The 23,821-nt window shown below is 42.5% G+C and overlaps 1 protein-coding gene across 1 annotated transcript in view; it reads left to right on the top strand.

Moving 5' to 3' along the window:
* Nucleotides 1–23,821, top strand: part of aass (aminoadipate-semialdehyde synthase) — a 115,554-nt gene that overhangs the window by 21,602 nt on the left and 70,131 nt on the right. The window lies entirely within an intron of this gene.

Here is a 23,821-nt window from a genome sequence, read left to right as displayed (position 1 = left end):
AAACATGGCCTTTATCATTTGATCAGTCTGACCACTGTTGACACTGTTAACTCGGACTTGCAAGATCAAAATCTGTTATTCAGTATAAACTGTTACAGAATTTTATGTCATTACTGACATAAAAAAATAATGAAAGTAGGACTCATAAGAAATCCCTCTGTCCAGCCATACTCTTCTTTCGTGTGCTCCCTTATTTTTAGACATGGATCCGTGTGCTTGATTCAGCACATTTTTATGCCGGATCCCCTTCCTGATGCAACCCTTCTAGGAATTTATGCCTCCTGGTCTTAAACCAAAGATCTTTTGCATGTTTGGAAAATGTGCTCGACACTACACTATTGACCCCATACATAAATACCCACAATTAGTTGGATCAAGAAGAGCTCCTCCTGGCCCAGCGAAGTCAGAAAACAAAAGGCTTAAAGGGTTTAAGGGTGTTCTTTATGACAAACCGTAAATGGACTGGTTCTTGTAGAGTGCTTTTCTGTTCTCATGAGCACTCAAAGCGCTTTATACAGCTTACCTCATTCATCCAGTACCAAGATGGTGAGCTCAGGTTGCGTGAAAGAAAACGTGTTTATAGCATAAACAGCACCATTAAATCATTCACTGAGAAAAATGCTAGTGGGAATCCTTCATCAAAGGACCTGATCAACAAATTCTAACGTGAATAAGAACAAACTTTGTAGCTGTTCCATCCACCGCTGCAGTAAGCCTCAAAAAGTTTTATTATTGAAACATGCAGATGAACCGTTAACTTGATAGTACGATGATTGATACCTGATATCATGTTTAAATTGTACAGCTTAATGAATTCTGACGGCAGCCGTACTTGTAGATACCTGAACACAACTTGGAGCGTGGAAAGAAAGAAAGAACGTCGCACCGTATCACGTATAATTTGATTCACATTCTTTGATTCACGTATACGTTTTTGTGAACTCCATTGTACACGAAGCGATCTTCACGGGTGGGGGGGGGGGCAAAACGATTTGGTCGATATGCCCCCGAAGGCCGTCAAGGCGCTACTGGCAGAGGATGACAGCTACGTCAGTGTTAGCACGCTGAACGCTATGCTGGAACAGCAACGGGAATTTTACACAAAGATCTGATTCATCAACAGCAAGATAACTTTAAGACATTTGTCCAATTAATCATGGATGGAACTAACAAAAGGTTGGACAGCATTCTAAGGGATGTACAGGATGTTAAATCCAGCCTGCAATTCACGGATGGGGTTGTCACCGAGCTGCAAACTGAAGAGAGGTGCATTAAAAGCAAACTAAAAGAGTTTGAATCGGCGGTCAGCAGCATACGCGAGGAACACAGAGAATTAACAACCAAGATGGATTATTTAGAAAATCAATCGAGAAGGAACAACATTGTGGTGGATGGATTAACAGATGAAAAAGCAGAAACGTGGGATGGATCAGAGGAGAAAGTCCGACATATGCTGAAGAACAAGCTGGGCCTGGATAGTGACAGCATTCAAATTGAACGCGCTCACAGAGTCGGTCCATACAAGGAAAATGGACGAGCCAGGCCGATTGTGGTCAGACTACAAAGATTTAAAGATAAACAATTAATTTTCTCATCTGCCAAAAAATTGAAAGGTACCAATCTTTACATCAACGAAGATTTCTCAGAGTCCATCAGGAAGAAGAGGAAAGAACTGTTACCACAGCTGAGAGCGGCCAGAGACAGAGGTGATATTGCCATCCTGAAATATGACAAATTAATTGTTAAACCGAGGCCACAGAACGCCGGAATTAATATTTAGATTTCAGCAATGTTGCCATTTGTAGCTGTTGAGATCGATCGGTCTGCAAATGTCGGATCCTATACTTATTCCCGGATTCTCCGGTAAAGATTTTGAAGTGGCTCATGTTAATATTTGTAGCCTTAAATATAAGATTCAAGAAATTCATGCACTGTTGTCAACAAATACGATAAGTGTGCTGGCTTTTTCCGAGACACATTTAGATGCTGCCTTTGAGAATAATGAATTTGAAATAAACGGTTATAAGTTGTATAGGAAGGACAGAAACAGATTTGGAGGGGGCGTAGCCCTATACATTAATGATAATATGGCAAGCAAACTACGTATAGACTTAATGTTTAACGACCTGGAAATTGTGTGGGTTCAGTTACACCCGCTCTATGGCAGGCCTGTATTAGCAGGTTGCTGCTATAGACCCCCAAGTAGTAATATGTTGTATGTAAAACGAATCTGTGAAATGCCGGAAAGAGTAACTGAGGAAAACAAAGACATGTTCTTATTAGGAGACTTTAATATCAATTGGTCAGCTCCTTCTTGTCCTTTAAGGAAAAAGATAAGTTCATCAGCGTCGGCTTGTTGCCTGTCTCAGATGATCACCATTCCCACCCGGGTCACGGTCAACGCAGGAGGTCATAGGTCATCATCATGTATTGATCATATATATACAAATGTTCCTGAGCATTGCTCTAATATTGTTTCTATTCCAGTTGGTTATAGTGACCATAATCTTGTAGGTTTGACCAAGAAAATGAAACCACTGAAAACTGCACAAAAGATTATTTTTCATAGATCATACAAAAATTTCAATGCAGATAAGTATATTAATGACGTAAAAGAAATTCACTGGACTGACATCTGCCTCGAGAGTGACCCTGATATGGCATTATCTATGTTTATTGAAAACTTTTGCTACCTGGCTGACAAACATGCCCCCTTAAAAAGATTTACTGTTAAAAAGAACTACGCACCTTGGTTAGATAATGAACTTAAGGTTGCAATGTCAGAAAGGGATATAGCAAAAGCAAAAGCACATAAGTCTGTCAGTCCACAAGAGTGGGCAAGATATCGCGAGTTAAGAAATCAAGTAACTAAATTGAATAGGCGCAAGAAAGAATATTATCAACTTAAGCTCAAGGAGGCCAATAAGGACAGCAAAAAGGTGTGGAAAGTTTTAAATAATATAATGGGTAGAGATCTTGCTCCGGTGATGTTTCACATCTACATGGGTATACGTTTATAAGTAAAGCTAAGGACATAGCCAATTATTTTGCGAATTATTGCAGCAATAAAATAACAAATTTAAAATCTACAATGAGCAGAGGCGATCCCACCTTATCGCGTCGTCTTATACAGGATGTTATCATGAATAATAAGCAATGCCAATTTAAGTTTGAGGCAGTGAATGTGGAGATGGTAGAGTGCTTATTGATATCACTTCCTGACGATACATCCTCCGGCTCTGATAACATAGACAATAAACTGCTCAAAGTTGCAGCCAAGTTTGTGTCCCTTCCTATATGTCACATATTTAATAGATCTTTGGCATGCAGCTTATTTCCATTGCAGTGGAAAGAATCGAAAATAATTCCCATTCCTAAAAACAAGAATGACGTTTTTAATGGTGTCAATAGCAGACCTATTAGTCTACTCCCCGTTCTAAGTAGAATTATGGAGAGGATTGTCTATGAACAAATTCAACATTACCTAACAGAAAATCAGTTACTCACTCAGTTTCAACATGCCTACAAACCTGGTTATTCCACCAGTTCAGCTCTCATTCACATGACAGATAACTGGTATAAATATCTAGATAATGGGAATTTGGCCAGGGTGGTATTTTTGGATTTTAGTGCTGCATTTGATTTGATAAATCATGATCTTTTGATAGATAAACTAAAATGTTATGGATTTTCACCAGCAGCTTTGTGCTGGATGGAAAGTTATTTGTCTGGAAGACGGCAAAAGGTTTATTATAATGGTTATTTCTCGGAGGGCTGTAAAATGAACTGTGGTCTACCCCAAGGCAGCTGCCTCGGTCCACTTCTCTACTCAGTCTTTACAAATGATTTGCCGTATGTCCTGGATAAATCTCATCTTGTAATGTATGCTGATGATTCCACCATGTTTTATTCAGCCAGTAGCCACTCTGAATTGACAAGCGTATTACAACTAGATTTGCTGAACGTGTTTGATTGGATAAGTAAAAACAACATGATTTTAAAAGTGTCTAAATCCAAATCCATGTTAATAGGAAGTAGAGTACGCTTAGTCAACAGCCCACAACTAAATCTTTCCATAGCTGGATCGGTATTAGAACAGGTCACCCAGATTAAATTACTTGGTGTTACCATAAACCACCACCTTTCATGGTCTCAGCACATCAACTCTGTTATTAAGAAAATGGGACAGGGCATAGCTATAGCTAGGAAATGCTCTTTTTATATCACTTCTTCAATTATGAAAGATGTCATTAATCCACTAGTATTATCTCATCTAGAGTACTGCTCAATCATTTGGTCAGCAGCTAATAAGACAGATCTGAACAGACTTCAGTTAGTCCAAAATAGGGCGGCCAGATTAGTGTTAAGGTGTTCATATTATACAAGTATTGATAAAATGCACGATAAACTTTCTTGGCTTTCTGTACAAGTTAAATTATACTATGGCTTACTTGTATTTTTAAAGAAAGCAATACTGGTAAACACACCACACTTTTTTTTATGCTCAGTTGCAGTATCCAGATGAAATACATAATCATGCTACACGATTCTCAACTAACCACAATTTAGTAATTCCTCGAGTTAAAAGTAACTTTTTGAAAAACTGTTATATTTAGAGCATCTTTTCAGTGGAATAAGTTGCCTTATGCAATTAGAGAATTGGCTTCTATTCATAATTTTAAAAATCACCTAAAAGCCTATTTAGGCAGTTTTTAATTTATTTGTAAAAATTGTAGAGGGTAATGTCACTTGTAATGGAAATTGTGTATTTTGTTTGAGTGTTTTGTTTTGGTTTGCTGTGCGAGGTTGTTGGATATTCGTGGAAACTCGTACACGCTGTCGTATACGCCGGTCAAGCACATCCCGAACATGCTCAATGGGTGACATGTCCGGTGAGTATGCTGGCCATGCAAGAACTGGGACATTCTCAGCTGCCATCTGCCCTGAACAATGTGAACCATGATTCATCCGTGAAGCGCACACCTCTCCAATGTGCCAGACGCCATCGAATGTGAGCATTTGCCCACACAAGTCTGTTACGGCGACGAGCTGGAGTCAGGTCAAGACCCCGATGAGGACGACGGGCATGCAGTTGAGCGTCCCTGAGACGGTTTCTGACAGTTTGTGCAGAAATTGTTTGGTTGTGCAAACCAATTGTTCCAGCAGCTGTCTGGGTGGCTGGTCTCAGACGATCTTGGAGGTGAACCTGCTGGATGTGGAGGTCCTGGGCTGGTGTGGTTACACGAGGTCTGCGGTTGTGAGGCCGGTTGGATGTGCTGCCATATTCTCTGAAACGCCTGTGGAGACGGCTTATGGTTGAGAAATGAACATTCAATGCACGGGTGACAGATCTGGTTGACATTCCTGCTGTCAGCATGCCAATTGCACGTTCCCTCATTGCTTGTGGCATCTGTGGCATTTTGCTGTGAGACAAAACTGCACATTCCAGGGTGGCCTTTTGTTGTGGGCAGTCTGAGGTACACCTGTGCACTACTCATGATGTCAGATCAGCATCCTGATGTGGCACACCTGTGAGGTGGGATGGATTATCTCAATATAGCAGATGTGCCCACTACCACACATTTGGACTGATTTGTGATCACTGTTTGGGAGGGATGGTTATATTGTGTATCTGGAATGAATTTTAGGTCTCTACGTCCATCCCATGGGGAATGGGAGCAGTAACAAAGGTGTTGCGTTTATATTTTTGTTGAGTGTATTAGCCAGAGGTCCCTTTACTACGGTTCGGAGCCGTGGACCAGTTTTCTATACGAGAACGCTGCAAAAAGTGCAGCCTTACGTAATGTCCACCCTACTGTTACTCATTTTATATTAAGATTTAAAAATCTAGTTGGTACTGGTATGACAAGTAGCCTTCAGTAATAGTAATAAATCACACAGCAAAAGTACATTCATGTAGTTGTAAAAAGCATGATAATATATTAAGTAATCTAAAGTATTCAGAATACGTTACTCTCACTGAGTAACGTAACGGAATACGTTACAAAATACATTTTGGGGCATGTAATCTGTAATATGTAGTGGAATACATTTTAAAAATAACCTTCCTAACACTGTTAAAATCTTTATTTTTGAAAAAATGAATTCAGTCATTAATAGTTATGGTTAAACAAATGCTTGGCTTAACAAAATGCTGACTTTTAGTTAGCCTAGCTACAGTGCCTAAGAGAAACCTATGGTTGTTTTTATTCATCACTGTAGTCAGTGATGAATAACAAGACACCCTAGATTTACAGAGGGGAAACTATTTTTACAGGCCAAATAAAGATCTTCTAAATTGAGATGGCATTTCCTCCCCAACATACGGGTTCTATTTTTTAAGTTTGAGAGTTATACCAGGGAGTAGGAATGGGAATTGATAAGAATTTAGCGAAGATATTACATTTGTGCAGTTGAATTGTATGCTGTGTGGTCAAATGTTTGTGCATGTTGGAGGTATTTCCCCTAATTGTTGTGCAGGCACTGGCAAAGAACTGAAGTTGTGTTAGAAGCTTAATGCAGTTTGTTCTGTCCTGGATGCAGTTTGCACTTTACCATCATGCTCTCATCCTTTTATGGAATAAAAATAAATGTAATGTAGACTGTGTCATTATTTTCATCCCTGACACAAGCTGAAATAAGTGGGAGTGATAGGCAAGTAGACAGTAAAGTTGTGGCCAAACGGTTTGAGAATGACACAAATATTGCTTTTCACAAAGTTTGCTGCCTTAGTGTTTGTAGATCTTTTTGTCAGCTGTTCTGTGACGTATTGAAGTAGGAATTACAAGCACTGTTTACGTTTCAAAGGCTTTTATTGACAATTACATTAAGTTTATGCAAAGAGTCAATATTTGCAGTGTTGGCCCTTCATTTTCAAGCTTCTGGGCCAAATCCTGATTGATGGCAACTGTTACGGATTCAAATATTGGGGGTGGATACAAGAGGAAAAACCACAATAACAACACTGGTCCGGCCGGGTTGAGTCAAACGATGATTTTAATGATCAAACGTGTGGGAGATGGACACTGTACGCAGACAGCATCAGATCTCAAAATGGTGGAGCATTGGTCAAACTCTTATAGCCTCTAGTGGCCCCCACCTAATCATAAAAGCCTAAACATTCACATTCTTTCTCTCACACAGCGCCTAAGCTACGACCTTGGCTCCCTGTTTATCTGCTCCTGCTGAGATGGGGCAGAAAACTCCAGTATGTTCTGTTCTCTTCTAATCAGACAAATAAGGCGATGACTTTCTGCGAACAGTATTTCTTATAACTCAGCAGTATAATGCATCATAAAACAATATCATTCATTCACAATAAATCAGCAGTCTAATGTAATGCAAATCAGTTTAACAAATGTAATAGTTATCACCTTCTTCTAATTCAGGAGAATAATGCAAACTAAAACTACATAATAATTCACAATCTTTAATTAGGGGTCTAACATGGCATAAAATAATATTATAATCCCACACTCCCCCTGTTGAGCTCTTTAGAATAAAGAGCTCACCTACACCCTGTAATCCAGTGTAGCCGGGTTCATTTCTTCTTCCCCCTGAGGCCCTCTGTCCCCCTGTTGGGCGAACCATATGTGAGATGACCTCTGTGTTTGCGCAGTTCAGATGCAAGAAAAACTATTACTACAACAATAGTAGGTACAGATGACACTGCCCAGTTCTCCCACAGCTTTATTTTGGTGCTACCTTATAGGGCTGGGCCATATTATACCGTTCATGGTAATACCGGTATAATGTTAGGCAACGATAGGAAAATGAAATATCGCGATAGAATATGAGTAAAACGCGCATGCGCAGTGCCTTTGTTTTCATACGCACATGGCCGATTGTTGAGTGAAACAGATGAACCAGAATTGGTTTGTAAAAATGGTGCAACTTCAGTAATGTGGAACTGGTTTGGTGTTTGTCCGTCAGATACACGACAAAGCACATTTCTTTGCAGAACATGCAAGCGGCCGTCGTTATTGTCGTATTTGTCGGACTAAGATGCTCTTAAATCTTGGAGTAATCTGGGTCCTAAACTCCGTATGCTTCAGGTCAAACGAACACTGCAGCATCACTGAGAGTTAAAAACTGTCTAAATTCTTTCATCTTTAATAAAACGATCAGCATTGCTGCTTTACCATGTGTAACTATGAAGTTTAACTTCCAAGCATCTATGAAAACAGAATTTATTACATTTAACGGCGTTAGAAGTTAGCAGGAAGCTAGCGGAAGTTAGCTTCGCTAGTTACCTAAACATGATATAGCATGTTCTGACTGAGAGATTTCTGAAAAAATTCAAACGTACAGCTCTGCTATCACTTCCAACATAAATGAAGAGAGGAAACTAAACAGCAGTGACGTTTGTAGGGTTACTGAAGTTGGGCTAGCTGGTATATAATGATGTGCTACGTGATCGCTAGCGACACAGCTATGTTAGCATAACATAAACAGTGAAGCTGGAGGACGAACACTAACACTTTTCCACTTACAAAAGTTAACGTTAAGGTTCTGATAGTTAGAGATAAATGTAATCGCATGGCAGGATGCTGTAAACGGACCAAACTTCAGTCAGGAGAACAACTGAGATAATCCATCCACAATACGAGGTCAGTCATTAATATACTGCAACAACATGGGAATAGAGCAGCTGCCAGAGAATTCAACATTAATGAATCAATGGTACAGAAGTGGAGGAAGCAAGAAGAATGAGTTTAATAAAGTTTGATTTATCTGACTGCTTTGTTTCACTTAATGTGCCTTATAATCCCGTGCACCTTATGGTCCGAAAAATACGTACTGCACACTGCAGTTTAATGTTGCAAAGCACCTCTTTTTAACTTCAGTGGATATTAAACATGGTTATGCTCAGGATATGTCAGCCCATTTCTACTGGAAATGCCTTTTGGTTAAACTTTCAGCAAGGAATTTGCATTTGCACTGTTACATTTTTATAAAGCTTTAATGTACATAAAAACCAGCTTCTTGTTTAAGTGAAAATAAATGGAAGGTTGTCTTTTTGCGCTAGTAATGTTGTGGAGTTGTATTTTGTCTCGCATCAATTATATCGTCAGTTATATCGTTATCGCAAATTTTCAAATATATATTGTGATAAATATTTTTGGCCATATCGCCCTGCTCTACTACCTTATACCCTTCAGACGTACTCAGACTAGAACCCCTGTCCAAGGAGCTTTTAGCCTTTATTTTATTGCTGCAGCCACCAGTGTCGTCCAGTTGGGTGATCCTCTGCTCTTCTTTCTACAACCTCAGGGGTTAGACAACCCTTCAGTCGTTGCACAGATCAGGGGATTATTCTGCCCCGATTTCAAACAACGATCTGTGAATCCTCGGGTCCTGTGTGTCCTGTGTATCCCCCAGAAAAAGGTACAGGAACGTGTCCCCCTTTTGCCCAAGAGCCTCTCGAACCTCGTTGGTCTGGTGTTCCTGGATTTCCGCCAACCCCTTCATGGTTATTGCTGTGTTTATGGGATCCATCCTTTTGAGGTGACTAATCGGAGCCAAACGCCATGACACTTGAACCCAGTTGGTGTCTCGGCAGTCACTGTGTCTGTCTCTGCTGTGAAGGATCCTCGTATATCTGTGACCTCGTCTGGTGTCTGTTCCTTTCTCTGTAAGAGACAGAAAACCAAAACACCTCTCTTCCTAGCCCTAATAATCTAATGTTGTTATCTACTGACCTCCTGGTGATTCAGAATTGGTTTAGAATATTCAGAATGTCCCAGGGACTTATTCTAATCATATCCTATGTGTGTGTAAGCGTGTTTGCATTTAGCCCTCTGCACTCAAGTCATTTCCTACACTTTATCAGTCTGGACCATCACGCCAAACGAAGCTTATGACCTTCAAAAGACCGAGTGCCAACTCATTATAAGCACATTTGCAAGGTGTGTCTGAAAATTATTAAAACCACTCATTTTAACAAAAGACATCAAAAACAAATTAGCCATTTTTAATCCTAACATTTGCCCCCCCAAAAATCATGTGTTTGCTTCCGCCTACTGTCCCACGGTTTCCTCTCCAGTGTGGTACTCAGCTTCTCATGAACACAGGCATTTTATCATCTAAACGCTATTCAGTTCATTTCAATGATTAACGCTTAAACATGGAAATAATGATTTATGCTTCTCACTGATTCTCTAAAAAAGTCCGGAAACCTTCTGGGTCACTATTAGCGTAAGTTTTACCATACCTAAGTTATTAAAACACCAATGAAGTCATAAAAATGTTCAGATAACCCTTTTTTGATGTTAAAACTCAACTCCCCCCCCCCCCCCTTTTTTTTTTTTTTGACACATTCCCATGTGTCAAATCAACGGAGCTAGAAAATTAAAAGAAAAGGTTAGTGACCTCATATCTTAGAAAGTATGAGACCTTCTCCTATCCAGTGTCGTTGCTCCAGTCCTGTCAGCCTGTGCCAGGGAATGAAACCAATTTAATTGTCATTTTAGATCTGTTCAACTCCTGGCTCTGCCCAGAGCCTGCGTCCTTAGAATTGCCAAGAAACAAAACCTGTATTAATATGAACTTCACTTGAATATGAACTTGTTGACTACTTTTGACACAGCAAAGGAATATTCTCTCCTTCTCGAGGACAGGCACTGACTCCCACTTATCTCCTGGAGCCAACTGTCCCTTATGGAGACACAACATTGCAGCTACAAGGTCTTGCAGATTGTTAAGTTGATCTGTGTGTAATGCTCTGAATCAGGTATGTAATATTAAATGAATGTCGTTTAATTAACTGCCACTACTTAAAACTTAGCAAAAGATATAACTGAATAAAAGATCACCAAGAAAAACATGATATCAGTGTTATGTAAGCGCGTGCAGCCTTCTATGCTCGAAGTCACCCCAGTCCATAGATCAGCCAAACATCGCGCTGACTGTAGCTTTTAACCCTTATTAACTTGAGCACAACTCTATAATGAGCAACAAACTGAATATGTATAAAAATGATCATGATTACACCTGCAATGAAAGATCATATGATTATCCTGACACCTGTAAATAGAAGATTAACCTGAGGTTATAACAATCACTGTAATACAAATGTTAATGTAATGTCAATAGCTTCAATAAATGATTAATGCAATGCTTGTTATATGATTCTGATGTAACAATACTGCTGATGCTAAAATAACAGTAAAACACCCCCTTTTTATCCCGTTTATAAACTTCACACATAAACGTTTATAAATACCTCTTTCAATTTTATTTCCCCCTGTTTTTCCCTCACTGACCACAGCAGGGAAATCTTTGTTTTGATTCAGCCATGAATCCAGCTCACCTGATTCATCACTGAGCCCCACCGTCACTGGCGTCTGACAGGCTGGCGCTGGATATTCTTCCTTTAATGTCTCTATTTTCAATCTGTTAATTAGAGTGCTTAAACATGAAGTAGACTGCGTCCACAACAAGTCAATACAGCTGTAAATGTGGCCAATTATCAATCTATTACCAATCAATAACAAAAAATAGCTTTTATTTTATGCATGCTTTTAGTCAACCACTCACCCAGAGGATTTCCAATCCCAGAAAATTCCTTCTCCTCATTTAATGAGTCTGTCCTCCTTCCATGCCCTGGTAACTGGTCCATCCAGAGCCATATCATCTTGAAATATACATGCGACAAGCCAAACCACACCTTGGTCACACCAACCCTTTTCCGCCCTGAAGATGTCCAACGCCATCTTAGTCTCGACCAGGGTTTTAATAGTTCTGCAATTTTCATTAGTTTTTATTTTTATTTAGTTTTGACTCCAGATTTTCAATTTTATATCCATTGTAATTAGTTTTTACCAATTGTTTGCTAGTTTAGTTTAGTTTTTATTTTTTGAAAATCCTTAGTTTCAGTTTAGTCTAGTTTTGATTAGTTTCAGTTTAGTTTTGGTTGTGTTTGCGATAATTAAGTGTAACAAAATCCCAGTTTCATCATATCAGTCATGCTCTTCTGCTTATCCTCGGGTATTGAGACTATTTTTTTTTTTTTTTTTTTTTTTTTTTTCATCCTTTGTCTCTTTTTTTTTTTTTTTTTTTTTTTTTTTTTTTAAATAAATAGGACAGGGGGAATGAATGAGAGAGAGAGGGGGAGAGAAAGAAAGAAAACCAAAGGGGAGAAGAGACGGTGAGAAGGGGGGGGAAGAGAGACAAAAAAAAAAAAAAAAAACTCCTGGGTCACCTGTATGGAGAAAAAAAACAAACAAACAAACAAACAAAAACAAACAGAGGAGACAGCAAACAACAAAGAGCAACATAATAATAGAGAAAACAAAGCACCATACCATCACAATAAACTAGCTAGTCATAGATATCAGTATTTACTAAGTAATAAACGATATTGTGCAGCACGCAAGATAGACAGCGCACAGTGTGCTTTGAGGCAGCAGCCAAGAAAGCTTTAGTCCGCGTCTGTGAATACCCATGTGTGCATACCTGTGTGGATCAGCATGCTTGCATTCCAAAGGTTTCTCCATGTAATGATCTGCTAGGGAGTGTGGGGGGGCCACAGCCCCGTCCTCCAGGGTGTGAAGCGGGTATGGAGGAGATCAAAACTCCAGACATCCAGAGGCCCCCAGAACACAAGAGACCATGGAAGACCAACAGAGGGGCAGCCGCGCCACTGTCCCAGTAAGAGCTGAGGAGAGTCCCAGATGAGGGCTCGCCCAGCAGCCGCGGAGCAGAAGTCAGGGGGAGTTGCAGTGACGCGCCCGTGAGCTCCGCCGGCCCCCAGCTGCGCCTGAGTGACCGAGCCCTAGGCCGAGAGGCCGGGGGCACCCCACCTCCAAAGGGGCCCGAGCGAGCCCCAGGCCCCGACAAGCGGCCGCCAAGGAGTGAGCCGGTGTGTACCCGGACGCCCACCCCCAGACACAAAGAACCACCAACACACCGACACCTGAGGGAGTCCGCCACCGGCAGGGGAAGTGGTGGTGGGTGGAGATAGGCCTCCAAACCTTGGAGGGCCTGAGGTGTCCCCAGAGAGGTGGCGTCTGATACCCAACCTGACATATAGACACAGACATACAGGCACACACAGACACAAACATCCATTCCCACCCTCATGCTCTCATATGCACTCACTCCACACTCAACCAACGTGGAGACAGACATAAAGAGACGCTGTACACACAATCACACTCCCCAAGCGTACTCTACAAACCGGGTCTAGGTACCCTTGCCCCTGGAGGGGGGAATTGCACCCAGACCCAGGTGGTGTTACCCTTGTATTGAGACTATTAACTCTTACAGCACCGGGTGTTCGTAATTTTGGTTCAAGTGAATTGATAAACTTTTTGAAGGCAATTGACTCACACAGTTATGTAGATGTCCCTGTCCTGTTGTCTCGGGATGCATCACGCTGCCTTGCCTGGGGTTAGCTTCTGTTTTCTGGGGATGAGGGTTGAGTGTGCTCCCTTACCTTTTCAAGGTAAGCTAGGTTAGCCTTCTTATGTGAGCTTTTCAAGTGCACTTTAAGGTTTGTGGGATTTTTTTTGTTTTATAAATGTCCCTCATAATTTGTCTCTGTCCACTACAAGACACTTGCTTTATCCAAAACACAGTCATATTCAAAGTAATCCCAAATTGGACTCTGGTGCTTTCTCCCGACTTTTCCTGACATGATTCTGCGCGTGGACGGAGCAGCAACACAGACGACTCGACTAACGTACTGCCACCTGCTGGCATAATGAGACAGCAAGAAAAAATCTGGAAACTAAACTTCATTTTCACCCTTGACTATTGTATGACACGCACACATCAATGAAACTAAACACATTTTGCTACAAATTCAGTTAATTTTAGTTAGTTTTGTGAACACTCATTACAGTTTTCGTTAGTTTTCCTTTTTTGTTTTTATTATATTTCCGTTAACGAAAATGTTTTTTCACTTCTAGTTTTTGTTATTTCATTTGTTTTCGTTAATAATAATAACCTTGCTCTGCACACTGGAATAAATATAATCAACATGATCAACATTTTACGGCGTGTTAATTCACCATCTTATCGATTCAAATGCCCCATCCTTATGTGGTTTGTGACATTATGTTTATCCACTCTGTCTCTAAATGTTTGAAGAATTTTCAAGTTTGGGGTCAAATTTTTGTCTCAGTATCAAGTCAGTTAAAACTTTTAGTCGTCAGTCCATCACAGTCCAGTTACATGCATACATCCACACACATTCATACCAGATATTGCTGATAATGGAGTCTCATGCGCAACCTATTCGAGCATCCATCACCAGCACGATGACGTCATCATTTTAAAGGAAAACAGTTCCTTGTTTTTTGGACTGGATTGACTCGCTGCAATCCTTTTAGGCTCAGGACTTCTCATGTGATCAATGTCCCATATAAGTGAATTTCTCCCAAGCCCATTATAATCATGGAGAAAAATACTTTGCGACTGTTTTCAGTAAGAATATTTTATAGCGCTTTAAAGTTCAATCTCTCAGGCCTGGATTAAAGAGCTGATTTGTTAAATCAGGAACTCACAAAATACCAAAATATCACCACCGGTGGATCACACCTCTCAGATTTTCTTATTTCAGTGCACTGTAACAAAAGCAAAAACAAACGTAACCAATAAAATACTCATATAATATCAAATACTGGGGCCCATTGCAAACATGTCCAAGCATAAAACCATCTTTCTCTCTCTTAGAGAAAGAAAACAATCCAAATCTCACTGATAAAATCAACCTAGTGTCAAGCAAAACCCAAAAATCAACCAAAACTTCACCAGAAAGTTTTTCTCCCTCCCGGGACAATATTGTGTAGGAATACAGGTATCGTAACTCCTTTTTGCACTGACAAAAAACATGTTGTGGACACTGGTTGCACACAAATGTTTTGCTTTGGCAGAAACTTAAACAACTGAGTTAAATCAACACAACCTTTTCATATTCAGTAAACCTGTGCATTTTGTGTTCATAAAACGCAATTGAAACATGGTCAGATGGAGTAAATTGAGCTCCTGGAATATTTTAATCCTTCAATTCTGTCAGTTTATTTCAACACTATTCAGTAACTTTTATCCAAATACTACTTGGTCACTTAAATACTACATGTTGTCTTCATATTGCATGCAGTTCAACAAAGTCTAGATCCTGGTTACCATAAAAATTGAATGGGTCTACAACAACTACCATCCTCCTATCTTTATCCTGGTTGCAACAGGGCTGAGAAATAACCCTGAAGTGACAGGTTACCAGGCAGGGTACACCCCGGACAGCTGACCAGTTTATCAGATAGAAACAAACAGCCGTTTGCACTTACATTCATGGATAATTTAGAATCATCAATTAGCCTAGCTCTAATAACTGCATGACTTTTTACTGTGGCAGGAAACCAGAATACCCAAAGAGAAACCACTGCAAACTAGCCAGACTGTGGACCTGCACCCAGGAGCTTCTTACTGTCAAGCAACAGCACTAACCAGCATGCCAACAATGTAGGAAATACAGGAAAGCTATGATTTCCTGTATTTGAGGCAGAATTCTTTTGTTCTTGCCCTTGACAGGTTAATCCACAATAAATAGCAATAGCATGCATGGGGTGTGTGTGTCGTTGTCTGCCTCTTATAACTCCAGTGATTTTCCTGTAGTTTGAAATCTTATGCGGTGTTGTGAATTCCGTGAGTTCAGCAACTAACCACTCTTATTGGATTGTATCGTGTCATCTCAATGAGAACAAATTGAGTTGTTGGATTTCGTACAGATCTTTAAAGCCTGAGACAATTGTGTTAAATACACGCAAGATGCTTACGTAAATCCAAGGGCTGGCCCCTTTTTTTTCTTTTTCAGTGTGTTCCTCCTTCAATTAAATCTCAAACACAAAAATGTGGCGCTCCGAAATAAGGCTCACACCGTTAATTCATCATTTTCACTTTGTACCACTGCTCCTTATCAGGCTATGTGAAGCACAGTAAACAATTCAGTGGAGGCCTTAAGCCATAAACAGACATCACACACAAACATTGTTTTCATAACCAAACTGCCTTAGACCTTGTCCCCCAAATCTACACAGGTGCCCTCTGGGTGACATGAACTGCATTTAACCAATAAACAATCAATGGCTTCTTGTTGTTGTAACCGATTCTGTATTTGGATGTTTGTGTGCAGCATTTGTTAGTAAAGCATTCTTTATTGCATCAGCGTGTGCATGTGTGTGTGTGTGTGGATCACTTCTCAGTGAATTGAATCAGCATTTCGATTTGTGTGCGTGTGTGTGTGTCAGTTCTCACTCAATCAACAAGTGCATATGTGTTCATATCTGTGTTTCTCTTCATTCTGAGTCAGTGCATGTAGATGTGTGTGTTTGTGTGTGTTTGTGTTCATCACTTTCCTGTTCTGGGTAAACCACGGCCTGAAGCGTGCCCTGGGGTCCTGCCCTCCTCCATTTCAGTCCATTTGCGTCCATTGGTGCTGCTGCTCAAAGTTCTTTCCATACTGGTTCTGGCCCCAATTGAGGCAGTCCTTTTCTCCAGTGTCCTGCATCTTCTCCTTGTTCCGCTCCTCCTTAACTTGACCCTTTTGCTTCTGTAGCTCCTTCAGGGCTTGCTCCTGCTGTTGGAGCTTTTTCGTCAGGTTTGGCGACCTCCTGCTCCAGCGAGCTCCGGCCTGATTTCAAGTCCTGTATCTGGGACTCCAAGCCTAACTGATGGGTTCGATTATCAGCCAGCTCCTCCTGAGCCATGCTCAGTTTCTGCTCTGATGCCTTGAGCTCATACTGAGGGCAGAAACCTCAGAGTCTTTTCCGTACACGTCAGATTGAAGTTTATTGATGTTTTCCTTGCTTTGCTCCACGGCCTTCTGCAGCTCTGCTGTTCGGCTCTTCTCAGAGGTCAGCTCCTGGCCGAGCCCTGACACCTGTGCCTTCAGCTTATTTTCTTCTTGTGCTTTTGTCCATTCTGAGGTGCCTCCTGACCTCAGTTACTCCTCCTGTCTCTGGCACGCCCTTTTTGCTGCCCGATCATCAGTGTTGGTCCGTCACTGTCCTGCACAGTTTTAATGCAGAGTTGTTAAGGTCAGCATTCTTTTGCTCGGCCTCACTTTTCATCCGGGCTTAATGGGCGTCTCGTCACAGCTCTGTCAGCTGAAGCTGTCTGGAAATCTCCCCCGTGTAGTGAAACGGGCCTTGGATTTAACGCTCTTCGTCTCCGCTGCATGAGATCGTTTTCCTGCAGCAGTGTTGACATTTTCAGGTTGTTGTTGTGGGTCCAGCTGCTGTAGCATTTGGTCAGGGTCACATCAAAGATGGTAGAGGAGTGAGCAAAGATGGTAGAGGGGAGAGCAGGAGTCCAGGTCAGCCTCGGCTTTCCGGGCCGACAAAGCAGCCTGTAATCAAGCATAAAGAGAAAAAACAAAACAAAAACGGACGAACAGGAAAATGATGTTGTGTTGGCTGTGTTATTCAGAGAGGGGAGAAACAACGGGACCAGGCCCTGTGTCAGCCTTCTCTCCCCCTTTTTTTGTTTTTTCTCACTATATAATCAACTCATAACCCACCAAGCTGACAGGACAACACAGGTACATGTTAAAATTCTTAAGATCATGTTTAAAAGCCCAAAAAGGAATTTTCTTTCATTCAGTAATCATTTGTATTAATCAATCAGCAGAAAACATGTCACAATTTGACTCTTTTAACCACTAAATTTGACGTGTCATCACTGGTTGGTCAGACCAGTGTCTTTTTTTGAAGTTAAGTTGTTGTCCTGCAACCCAGAGAGTTTATTTGTTAGTAGTGGATAAACTTTATCATTTAACAACCGGTGTATGTTAAGTTTCGCTGCTTTAACCTTGCTAGAAAATCTTCACGTGTTCATGAATGTAAGCTGTTTCTTCATTGCGTGTGTGTGCGTTTGTAGGTGGGTTAATTTAACTTTTTTATCAAACGAGGCATTTCTCTGGTTGTTTGCGTGTTTTTATTTTGTTTCCCAAATCTTGATTTCCCACCTTAAATAACAGCATTCCATGTCTTCAGCCAGGAGTCAGAGCCTGCTTGTGAGATTTCAGGGGCACATGGCGCCAATAACAATTCAGTCAAAAACTTGCCTGAAAATTTCCAGTGATGGTAACCGATAACTGGAGGAGAAGATGTCCTTTAAGCTTCTTTTCAGGTTGGGAACAAAGTGAGGTCAAGCTGTAATTTTGAGACAAAGCTTGGCCTGTCTGTCGTCCCAATTCTGTTTATCCTTTTGCCGCTGTACTCAGGTTTCCAGGTTGAGAGAAATCCAACTGTATTAACAAACTAAAACATTCACTTAGTATTTCTTTTCTGAAAACATCCATTCGCTTCATCTACCTAGATTTAACTCTCTCTCTCTCTCTGGGTGTATACTTCACACAGTCAGGCAGTTGCCTTCTATGGGCATGCAGAGTTCCTGTCACACACACAGCTACTCACTCCAGCAGCTGCAAAGCCGTCTTCACGTCCTCTCTCCACACTCTCAGTCACAATCCTCCATTAATATGAATGTATAAAACCAGTAATAATCGTAACCATAAATCAAATGTAACTGCCTATATTATTGAACTGAACCAAGAGTCATTTAAAAATCTTATAAATCCTGCTTCACACCACAAAACTGAAACAAATCACAGCTGTATTTATCACTCAATCTTACCCTGCCGACTGAAGTGCCGGTCTAAATCATGCACGATTTGTCTTTTCTATATCAAAACCCAGCCAAACATCAAACATTCACCCTAGTCATTCAAAACCTTATTTGTAATATTATAATCAGCAAAATCAGCGTCTTATTTACAGGTCTTTAACAGTATTTGCAAATCATAATTATAAAACTCAAAAACACGCTAAACAGCAAGCAAAAGTCCTCTGTGCGCTTCACAGCAGCCACCTCATTTGCATGTTCACAGTCTAAAAATAGCTCGCAGCGCTGCAGTGCGCTGTCGTCACACACAGTCTCGTCTCACACACAACTCTATTTTATATTACAAAGACGTCTTATATTTACAATCACTGTCAGGCCCGACAGCTTTAGCGCCTACACAATTTTGACAAATTTAAGTTAACGGGTCCAACCGAAGAAAGTCCAACTTTTTTGTGATCAATTAACCAGTATCAGCCTCTAACTGTATCTGGCCTCATTTCTAAACTCCCTAACTCAATTTAACAGTGTCCAAAAAAGCGCAGATACCGTTTAACACGGTAAGGAGCCTCTAACTCCTAGCTTATTCCAGGATGCCCTGTACCCCACAGTTAAGCCAAACTGAACTAACCCTGTTCGCCGACAGGTCAAAGTCGCGCGTCCACGGCCAGGAGGGAGCGTAACCTCCGGGCTATGCGCTTCTTAGCAGCCTCTAACTGCCGTCCTATAATAATTTATAACACTTTGAAACAGCAGTCAACTCCTCGAAACAAGAGTGTGACTGAGGCAGGTGCAACCTAGTGATCAATGGAGCCTCTAACTCACAACATGACCAACTCAGGTCCACCATATAACCAATTGAGCCTCTACCTCACAAAATGACCAATTCCCTACCAAACTACTTGAGCCTCTAACTCAATTTCTTAGCAGCCTCTAACTGCATTAACTTCTTAGCAGCCTCTAACTGTATTAATTTCTTAGCAGCCTCTAACTGCATTAAACACTTAGCAGCCTCTAACTGCATTAAACACTTGAGCCTCTAACTCAATTTCTTAGCAGCCTCTAACTGCATTAACTCATGAGATTTTTTTCATCAAAATCAAAACAGACATCTACCAGTAATTTCAGTGAGTAGACTTTAATTTTATCATGTCCAATTTGGCACACTTTGGAAATAGATTCAACAATGCCCACTCACGTCAGACCACTGGCTTGTGTCTGTCCGTTCGATAACCTCGGACCGTCCAAACCTCCAACTTCCACCCCAATACCACAGGAGGAGCCCCCAAACTGTTACGGATTCAAATATTGGGGATGGATACAAGAGGAAAAACCACAATAACAACACTGGTCCGGCCGGGTTGAGTCAAACGATGATTTTAATGATCACACGCGTGGGAGATGGACACTGTACGCAGACAGCATCAGATCTCAAAATGGTGGAGCATTGGTCAAACTCTTATAGCCTCTAGTGGCCCCCACCTAATCATAAAAGCCTAAACATTCACATTCTTTCTCTCACACAGCGCCTAAGCTACGACCTTGGCTCCCTGTTTATCTGCTCCTGCTGAGATGGGGCAGAAAACTCCAGTATGTTCTGTTCTCTTCTAATCAGACAAATAAGGCGATGACTTTCTGCGAACAGTATTTCTTATAACTCAGCAGTATAATGCATCATAAAACAATATCATTCATTCACAATAAATCAGCAGTCTAATGTAATGCAAATCAGTTTAACAAATGCAATAGTTATCACCTTCTTCTAATTCAGGAGAATAATGCAAACTAAAACTACATAATAATTCACAATCTTTTTTTTTTTTTTTTTTCGCCTGTCCCATTCGGTTCTTTAGCCATCAGAATTGTTGTCTGAAGACCAACAAGGATACCCAATGGATTTACTTTGCCAAATGGATCATCGTGGCATTGCCGTATTGGTCCATTTGGTCGATCTTTGTTTTTATTATTTATTATATTTTATTTTCAGATGTTACAGACGGGACAGACATGAGTGAGAGATAGGAAAGGGAGAAAGAAAGAGGAAGGAAAGGAAAAACAGAAGGGGAGAGGGACAGTGAGAAAGGGGGGGAGAAGAATAGAAAACAAGCAAAAAAAGACAAAAAAAACAAAAAACAAAGCAACATACTAAACACAACACCATCGCATTAATCTAGCTAAGTGTAAACAGCAGTAAATACTAAATATTCAATGTTGTTGTGCAGCACGCAGGACAGATGTGCTTCGAAGTAGCAGCCAAGAAAGGTGTAATTTGGGTCTACGAGCAGTGAACACCCGTGTGCATACCTGTGTGGATCAGCGCGCTTGTATTCCAAAGGTTTCTCCATGTAACGATCTGCTAGGGAGTGTGGGGGGGCCACAGCCCCGTCCTCCAGGGTGTGAAGCAGGTATGGAGGAGATCAAAACTCCAGACATCCAGAGGCCCCCAGAACACAAGAATCCATGGAAGACCAACAGAGGGGCAGCCGCGCCACTGTTCCAGTAAGAGCTGAGGAGAGTCCCAGATGAGGGCTCACTCAGCAGCCGCGGAGCAGAAGCCAGGGGGAGTTGCAGTGACGCTCCCGTGAGCTCCGCCGGCCGCCAGCTGTGCCTGAGTGACCGAGCCCCAGGCCGAGAGGCCGGGGGCACCCCACCCCCGAAGGGGCCCGAGCGAGCCCCAGGCTCCAGGCCCCGATAAGCGGCCGCCAAGGAGTGAGCCGGTGTGTACCTGGACGCCCACCCCCAGACACAAAGAACCACCAACGCACCGACACCTGAGGGAGTCCGCCACCGGCAGGGGAAGTGGTGGTAGGTGGAGATAGGCCTCCAAACCTTGGAGGGCCTGAGGTGTCCCCAGAGAGGTGGCGTCTGATACCCAACCTGACATATAGACACAGACATACAGGCACACACAGACACAAACATCCATTCCCCCCCTCATGCTCTCATATGCACTCACTCCACACTCAACCAACGTGGAGACAGACATAAAGAGACGCTGTACACACGATCACACTCCCCAAGCGTACTCTACAAACCGGGTCTAGGTACCCTTGCTCCTGGAGGGGGGAACTGCACCCAGACCCAGGTGGTGTTACCCTTTTCCCTGCGGTGGGGAGAGGCAGACCACCCCGACTCCGTAGCAGCAGGGAGGCCCCACACTCCAGACCGCAGTCGGACGGCCAACTCCACCTAGCCCTCCCGCTCCAGCAGGCCGCAGAGAATGGGGGTGGGAGAAGACTCCAAACCTCCCTCCACCCGCTCATTGTAGTGTTGATGCATGTGTGTTCTAAGGTGCAATTAAAACCCAGGAGGGCATGGAGCTACCTGCCAAGGAGCAGCAGGTAAGCACATAGTCCCTCCTGATAGCCCTCAATGTCTAAGTGTATTTAAAATTGAGAGGTGGGCAACGACGCCAGGGGTGAGGTGTACACCCTGATGGTAATTTGGACTCCGTGATTGTGCCCACCCCCAAGATCCTATATGTATGTGTAATGAGAGTGTGAATAATGTGAATGTCTAAGTTGTGGGATAAAATTGAGGCAGAGGCAGCCAGAAGGGGACAGAGGGGGGGGGGGGGGGGTAGCCTCCTCTGCACCCTGGTGACATACCCCTACTCCAAGGCCCTGCATGTGTGGGTGGTTGTGGTGGAGCGGGAAGAGAGAGGCAGCTGGAGATGGGGAGGGAAGGAAGGGAGGGGCAGGTAACCCCTCCCTGGGGCCAGCTCCCCCGCTGACCCCAGTAGGCACTCCCACACTCCGCGACCCGCCAGGGAAAGGGGGCCCAGGCCCATCCAGACCGGGGCCCAGTGCAGCAGCGCCTCCTGGCCCCACAGAGCCCGGGACAGTCCACCCAACCCCACCACAGAGAAAACTGCACCCACCCCACCATCCACTCATCTTCCAGACTACATAAGACAGTAAACGCCCAGGCTGAGATCTTCCTCCACCTCTCCTGTATCTCCCCCTCCTGCAGAGAGAGTTCCTGAAGAGAGGAAAGCTCCTGCAAGATGTGACCATCTCCCCCACCAGTTGAAGAGCCCCCCAGGTGGTTCGACGCACCGGCGGCACCCCGCTCCAGGGCCGGGCCCCCATGCACCCACCCGCCCACAACCTCGGCAACACACCAACCAGGATCCAAGCCCCCGAGGCCCGGCCCGGGCCCCAGCCCAGAGACGGAGTGCCCCCAGAACCTCACGCCCATCCCGGACCCACCCAGGGGCAGCCAGGCTACCAGGTCAGTAACCCATGTCCGTCAGCACAGACCCTCCCCTAGCCCCGCTGCACGCAGCCGCGAGGAAACAGTCACCTGAGAGCCAACAGAGCCCCCAACCGGACATGACCGCTACCCCGGGTTGAGCCCCCCAAGGAAGATGCCTCCGGGGAACCCCCCGACGCCCTAAGCCTGTCCCTACCCCCACACCAATCACAACAGTGAAGGCGGGACCAAATTATGACCCCCCACCCCCACTAGGTGATGGAGCTGATAAAAGGAGTCCAGAGCAATTGATCTGATGTGGTGGCAGAGGCTGTATCAAGACTAATGTAATCTAATAGATAATTTCTATATTGGTTAGAATTAAGATTATTTTTATTTTTCCAGTTCATGAGGACTGTTTTCTTGGCTATGCATAGGGCAGTGAAAATCATATGGGCTATATTCTTTTCTGAAGTGACATTATCTAAGCTGCCCAGTAAACACACTAAGGGGGAGGTTGGAATGTTACATTTCAGACACTTTGATAAGTCTTCACATATCTCGCGCCAAAACTTTTGCACTGGTGGACAGAACCAAAGAGCGTGGATGTAATTGTCTGGTGTATTGCCTTGACAGTGTGAGCAGTTGTTGGAAGATGTAAAGCCCATCTTGAACATCCGATGACCTGTATAGTGCACTCTATGTAGTATTTTGTATTGTATTAATTGCAGACTGGGATTTTTAATTAATTTAAAGGTTTTTAAGCAAATCTGAGACCAGAAGTTTTGGTCTAAGCTGACTGATAAATCTGCTTCCCACTTTGCAATAGGAAGGGATATTGATTCATCTAATTTAGAAAGTGTTCTGTATATTTTAGATAATAATTTGGGGGATTTAAGAGTAAGAAAATGTGCCGCACTTAGTGGTGTTTGTAATTCAACTTGACTGAGGTTAAATTTCTTTTTTACTATGGATTTAATTTGTTGATATTCTAAAAATC

This window comes from Aulonocara sp. 'chitande type north' Nkhata Bay, linkage group LG7, assembly GCF_057382095.1.
Source record: "Aulonocara sp. 'chitande type north' Nkhata Bay isolate Kocher_YH1m ecotype deep benthic linkage group LG7, A_spYH_male_GT1.1, whole genome shotgun sequence".
NCBI classification, from domain to species: Eukaryota; Metazoa; Chordata; class Actinopteri; order Cichliformes; family Cichlidae; genus Aulonocara; species Aulonocara sp. 'chitande type north' Nkhata Bay.
Note: the sequence above shows the minus strand (reverse complement) of the source record. Positions and strands in the feature narration are given on the sequence as shown.